The following is a 7,115-nucleotide window of genomic DNA, read 5'->3' on the forward strand; positions in this document are numbered from 1 at the left end:
AAGAGACACACATTTTTTTTTCCTGTGTGTGTGTGTGTGTGTGTGTGTGTGTGAGAGAGAGAGAGAGAGAGAGAGAGAGAGAGAGAGAGAGAGAGAGAGAGAATTTTCACCAGATTCTAAAACAGATCTGTGAACCCCAAACATATTTCCCAACCCCAGGGAAATATGTCAGCACTTAGATCCTTGCCCCTCATTGATCTCACAGTTTAGTTGCTTATCTGAAAGGTTCTGGCACTCATGCAACCTGGCGGAGCCACACTGAGCCGACCGCTGCTTCCCCTTAGCTGGGAGAGGCTCCTGCCTGCTCTAGTTTTTGAGGAATCTAATTGCCCAGCAGAGCCGCAGCGCTGTCTCTTCTGCTGAGCTCCGCCATGCAGACCCACATTCATTATGTGGGGGCTTACACACCGAGGCCCCGGGAGAGGGGATGGCCCGGCTCCACTCCAGATGCACACGGTCCCCCTGGTCGTGCCCTCTATTAGAGCACGGCTGGGCAGACCCCTCGGCCTTTCTCCTGGAATTTGAAGGGATCAGGATGAAGGCTGAAGCTTAGGTTTTTGAGCAGAGGTAATTTCAGAAGGTGGAATCATAGCTTAAGGAACTCTCGTGGGAATTTTCCTGATGCAAAGCTAACAAGACATTGTGATAATTTCTCTGGAGCTGGCCTCATTCCAAGTTGGATTTTAAACGCAGATTATAAAGCAAACACCATCCCCCACAAGTATTAAAGGAGGGGAAAATAACAGAACGGGGGCTGCAAAAATGGTCTCTATTGTGGGACCAAAAGCCGTCAATCATGCAAGCTGACAGGCGTCAGAGATTGACAGACAGGCCCTCGCTCCTGACTTCAGTTATCAAGGGGAATGGGAAAAGTGTCTGCAAGAACATGTTAAATTGCCAAAGTCATTACCAGTCACCAATTACCAAAGAAAAGATAACAAGGTGTATTTTAGAAAAATCGATGCAACAACATGCATTTCAATACAGTGAGTTTTTTAGAACTTTCGAAAACAAAACGAACTATTTAGGGAATACACAATGGTTTTCAGTGCATACCAAACACTGGGCTTTGTAAAGTTATCAATATTCACTTTGGACTTGGCTCTGCTTTAGGGGAGCAGAGATCAAGCAGTGAGCTAATATATTTCATTTTTTCCCTGCAGTTCTACCCAAAGCACGAATGCAAGCCTGGAGTGCCAGGTGGTTCTCCTGCACACTCCCACAGGAAAGACCTGCCTAGTGACTGAGGGCACTTTCTGGGGCCCTGGGGCACAGGGCAAGTAGGTGGAGGGGTGCTGATGCTGATGAGCTGTGGGCACCTGTCTTACAGACCTTCCACAAGACCCAGCGGAACCTCCCAGGCGCCTGCTCTGAGTCCCAATCACCTGCTCTGAGTCCTTGAAGATGAAGATAGGAAGGACCTAGTTCCACCCTTGCATGGTGTGGCAGGGGGTGGCACACAAAGCCAGTGGATTAAAGGACAGGCAGCCTGGCAAGTGTTACCGGAGCAGGAGGCCTCAAGGGAAGAGGGTGGGAATGGCTCCTGCAGCCTGGAGGAATCACAGGGGCCCAAGGGAGAAGGAGCATTTGTGCCGATTCTTAGAGAATGAGGACCTCCGTAATCGGAGATGCACCCTCTGAAGAGGGGGGTGCAGCCAGGGAAAGGGAACGGCCTGGAGGAGGGAGACAGCATGAAGGGCACAGGTGAGCTCTCGGTGGCATGCCTTAAATGGCAGCCGAGACACTGGCTGCTTTGAAGGCAATGGGGGCGGGGCATTGCCAGCTTGGGGGCAGGGAGTGGAATGTCCAAGTTGTGCCTTGGGATGTCAGTTCTGGCGGCAGCGTAATGCACGGACGAGACGACAGCCCTTTTGAGAACAGCTGTTGTACATCTTTTGAGACCAGCTGAAGTCCTGGACAAGGATGGGGCCGGGAAGATCCGGTGGCCTGCCACCCTACTGTGCGGCATCCAGGACCCACAAGCCCCTTCCTGGTCTCTGCCTCCAGAAGGCCTGCCCCCCGCTCAGGCTGTGCTGACATGCAGTGTCCTCACGCTGCCCACTCTCTGTTAGAACATCTCCCTCTGAACCTCCAAGGCTCTCGGCCGAGTGCCCGCTGTGTTTGAGCCATGCATAGTTGTCACGATGGTCCGGGTTAGAAGCTCTGTGAGGACAGGAAAGCTGTCACATATATTTCTGTGGCTCTTCCAGCATGCAGTGCAGACCTTTCCTAGCAGAGAGGAAAGGTGAGACAGCAAAGCCCAGAGCAGCAGAAGCATTTTATGGTAATGCCCAAGAAACTCCAGAGCTGGCATGAATTTGTCTAGGGGATCTTTTTTTTGTTGTTGTTTTTGGTACTAGAAATTTAATCCAGGGGCTTTTTGCCACTGAGTCACATTTCCATCCTTTTTGTATTTTTTATTTTGAAACAGGGTCTTACTAAGTTGCTTAGGGGCTCACCACATGCTGTGGTTGAACCTGCCATCCTCCTGCCTCAGCCTCCCACGTTGCTGGGATTACAGGCGTGCGCCACCATGCCTGGCTGCCCAGAGGATCTTATGTGACCAGAGAAAATCAGACTTAAAGACTCTTCCTAAGCCTGCAGTGTGAGCAGGACTTGGAGGCTGGGAGAGTCCAGGAGAGGAGAAAAGCTGGAGGGCCTACAACATAGAGGGCAGTAGGCAGGAGGCAGAGGCGTGTGTGGTCAGCCCTGGGGGATAGCAAAGGCCTCTCCACGTGACAGGTAGGTGGCATGACTTTGTCCTTCATTATCCAAATGGGGACATGCTTGAGGGTGAAAGGGGCGCTGTCCGTGAGTTCTCCATGGTGGCCGACTTAGGATAGGTGTAACTTGGGATGGTTCCTGAGAAAACAGAACAGGTGGTCACTCTAGGCCCTGCTGCTGGCCACCTCCCTCCCGTCTCACCTCTCCTCTGTCTGTGCCCTTGGTCTCCGCCATTCCTCACGTGCTCCTCGTCCCTCCCAGACTTAACTGGGAGAGTTGGAATGAGGATGGAGTGTGGCTCAGCCCCTTCCATGTTTGCTCTCTGGGGGGGCAGCTGTCCTCAGCATCCGGGCATTTCCTCTTCCTCTATGTAGAGTCCACCCAAGGAGCAGGGCTGCCCTCGAGGGTAGGAAGCTGAGGGTGTGCAGCTGGCCAGTGACTGGATGGAGGGAGAAATACCAGGAGGTGATTCGCCCACCCGTCTAAGCCTTTAATCAGCCTCAAAGAAGACGGATCTGGGATTTCCGGCTCTGCCCATTCGGTGCCAGGACCCCCGAGTCGATTCTATAGTCACGTGGAGCGCGCCTCTCGTGTTATCCCCCCGACCAGTGTCTACCTCAAACTGAGGCTGGAGACTTTCAGAATGAAGGGGAAAAAGGCCCCTCATACAAGGGAGTGGTGCACCAGCCCAAGAGAAGAGGAGCGGGAACCACACGTAAGTAGAGGATCCCCAGAGCCTGAGTGGCCCAAGAGAAAGAAAACCCAGGGCTGAATTTGTCTTCACGTCCACATCCAGGTGTGAGCTTTTACTGGTTTCTTTTGAAGAAGACACAGAGATTAGTTATCAAAACACACCATATGTGTATGTGTGTGTGCACAGATATATAAATATACATATGTGTATATATGTATATACACACATATATACACACATTTGGTATATATTTGATATATGTGAATATATAGACACATATATAATTTCATTGAGGTAATAAACTACATGCAATAAAATGAAACAATTTGAGACTTTACACATGTATATGCCTGTGTTGCCACCACACCAATCAATATATAGAACACTTCCATCTCCTTCCAAAATATCTTTATACTCCTTCCAAATCAAGTCTCACCGCCCAATTTTTCCTCTCTAGCAACTACTGATGTTATTTCTCTCATTACAGATTAGTTTCTTTCATCCTACAACATTACACATGTGAATTCATAGAGCAGGTTTGTGTGTGTCTTTTTTCTCCAAGTTAGAGCATGTAACATGTAAAATGGTAGTTCTCATTTTCATTGCTGTGTAGTATTCCACAGTGTGGATGTATCATCATTTTCCTATTTTCCCATTTGTTGATGGACATTCAGATTGTGGCCAGTTTTATGCTATCTTCAATAAAACTGCTATGGATATTTATGTACAAGTCCTTCTGTAACTATATATTTTTTTTGGGTAAATACCTAGACATTACTGGATCATAAAATAAGTATAATGTTTAATTTGTAAGAAATTGTGTAACTGTTTTCTAAAGTGGTCAAACAATTTTATACCTTCCATTAGTAATGTATGAGAGTTATAGTTGCTTCCAACACTCACTAACAATTGCTATTGTCAGTCTTTTTTTTTTTTTTCCCTCATTAAACTTTTGTTTTAATGGGTCTCAAAATTCTGTGACAGATTTTTGGTCAAGTTGTTTCCATTAAAAAGAGCTGCTTTTAAAAAAGTAATAACTTAAAACTGCCACGCACCAAAAACAAAGTGTCCACAAAACATTTCCCTTTCTTCTGAAGGTTTTGCGATGCACTGTTACCCATTGACCAGTCTTTTACTATTAAACTTAAATGGCCGATGGAGACAAACAGTTCTGAGACCGTTCTTCCACCACTGATTAAGACTGGGGTGGCAGGTGTTAGGGGTAATAGTCATTTAACCTTCTGAGCTTTCTGGGCAGACTTGGTGACCTTGCCAGCTCCAGCAGCCTTCTTGACCACTGCTTTGATGACATCCACAGCAGTTGTCTGTCTCATATCACGAACAGCAAAAAAAAAAAAAAAAAAGTAAGAAGGAAAGAAAAAGGAATGTTCATGAATTTGCAGGTCATCCTTGGACAGGGGCCATGCTAATATTCTCCGTATTGTTCCAGTTTTAGCGTGTGTGCTGACGAACTGAGCCCTTTTTAAAATCCCAGCCATTGTAGTGACTGTGAGTGGAACTTCAGTGGGGTTTTAATTTCCATTTCCTTGGTGACTCATGCTGTTGAGCTTGGTTTTGTATGTTCATTGGCCATATGTATATTTTTGTCTGGGAAATGTCTGATCAAATATTTTGCCCATTTTAAAACTGATTTGTTTGTCTTCTTACTGAATCATAAGTGTCCTTTGTATATTCCGGATACAAGTCCATTAGTAAGTTGGTTGTATCTTTTTATAGCTTGTAGTCTCAGGGCCTACTTTTTGGTCTAAGATTCATTCAAGTTAATTTTTCTATATGGTGTGAGGTAGGGGTTGAGGTTTACATTTTTTCCCACATGGATTCCCAGTCATTCCATCAGCATTTGTTGAAAAGACCATCCTTTTCCACATTCAACCACCTTAGCGCATTCCTCAAAAATCAATTGGATATATATGTATATATATCTTGACTCTGTTATGTTCCGTTGACTTCTCTGTGTGTCATTATGCAAATACCACATTATCTTGATTACTATTAGTTTTATAATAAGGCTGGAAATCAGGTAGTTTGAAGTCCTCCAACTTTAGAACACCACACTATACATCATTTGTGATTGCTGGAAATAAATGTGCTTGGATTAAATGTATAATAAATTGTATACATTATCCTTTCTTACTGTGGGTTGTTCAGTCACTCTCAATCAATACTTCTGTGGTCTTCAGAGAATCCTAAGTTAACGGACTCATTTGGGTTTTGCAGTAAGTAAAGATGAGGACTGGGGGATCCCTTTCTGTAGGTGCCATGACTCTGGTTGCAAACCAGAGATTTTTAACAAGGTGACTTCCTGTCTGGGATTGTTCCTCCTCCCGCCAGCACATACCGGGCAGTTTGTTAGTAGACCTGCTGTCTGATTTCTCCAGCTGTGGTGTGGGGGAGAGAGTTCTGGACTAGTGGATGTCAGAGCTGCCCTCTCTGGCATTCACCCCAGGCCTGCCTGAGATTTTCACACTTGGCGTGGAAAGGCCTACATGAAGGAGTCACCTCTGGGTTCACAGAAGCCCTGCCTCCCGGGTGGGTCCAACTTTCATTGAATCTACTTGTCACATGCTGGAAGCTGCTGTCAGATGGAGTCTGCCCCCTTCCCAGACACGAGACACACAATAAATCCTCCTTAGAGCCTAAACTTGAACCTAGCCTTAGTTGGAGACCCAAGTCATATTCCATTTCAAAGAGAGAGTTTTCCCAAAGTGCAATTCAACCTCCCTTAGTTCCTGTTTCCCTGTGTCTAATACACCCTTCAACTTGGGCTGCAGCGTAGATTCGGAATCAAAAGATCTAGGTTCAGATTCCAATGGTGACACATGTTAATAGCATGATCTTGGGCCAAGCCCTTGTGGAATGAAATCCAGCATCTTCCTCACACAGCTTCTCCATGCCTATGAAAGTGTTTTATCAACATAAATCACAGTGCACCGATTCCCAAAAAGGATTATTATTACTATTATTTCTCCTTTTAGCCAAAAAATAGCTAATAGAGGCCTGGGAAATGTAGAGTTTCCTACGGGAGAAACTATTTCTTTCCTATAATGGCTGTAAGAAATTCCCACAAACTTGGTGACTTAGAACAATAAAATGCATTTTCTTATAATTCTGGAGGACAGAAATCCAAAATTAGTTTCCCTAGGCTGAAGTCCAGGTATCGGCTGGCCACATCTCCTTCTGAGCCCCCCTGGCAGATAGGTCCCCTTGGCTGCCCCTTCCAGTTCCTGGTGGCCGCCAGCATTCCTGTGCGTGGAGCCTCCTGGCTCCAGTCTCTGCCTTGATCTTCCCACCACCTTCTCTTCCTCCACGTCTCCTTTTTCTTCACCTCTTTTTGAAAAGGACCCTGGTGGTGGTGTTTAGAGTCCACCCAGAGAAGCCCGTGTTATCACCTCATCTCAAGATCCTTGGCTTAATCACATCTGTGAAATCTTTACCTCAGGGGCAGCCCGCGCAGGCGGCAGGGAGGGGACTCTGGGACTGTTGGAGGCCACTGTTTAGACCACTGCAGTGTGCGTGTGTTGGTGTGTGCACCTGCACACGTGTGTCGGTGGGAATGGCACAGAACAGGAAAGCGACCGCCCTGTCCCATTTCCACACATCATCTTCCATGATGAAACAGCTTATAATTCAGTCTAAACGGGTCTTTGTGGAATCTTGCCCCAAGTTTCCCCCTACA

General features: G+C 46.6%; 1 non-coding gene across 1 annotated transcript; it reads right to left on the reverse strand.

Moving 5' to 3' along the window:
* Positions 1-4,791: 4,791 nt before the first annotated feature.
* Positions 4,792-4,898, reverse strand: LOC120891146 (U6 spliceosomal RNA). The gene has a single exon (XR_005735565.1). It is a non-coding gene; the product is annotated as a U6 spliceosomal RNA (small nuclear RNA).
* Positions 4,899-7,115: the final 2,217 nt, after the last annotated feature.

Source organism: Ictidomys tridecemlineatus, chromosome 11 (genome assembly GCF_052094955.1).
Source record: "Ictidomys tridecemlineatus isolate mIctTri1 chromosome 11, mIctTri1.hap1, whole genome shotgun sequence".
NCBI lineage: Eukaryota > Metazoa > Chordata > Mammalia > Rodentia > Sciuridae > Ictidomys > Ictidomys tridecemlineatus.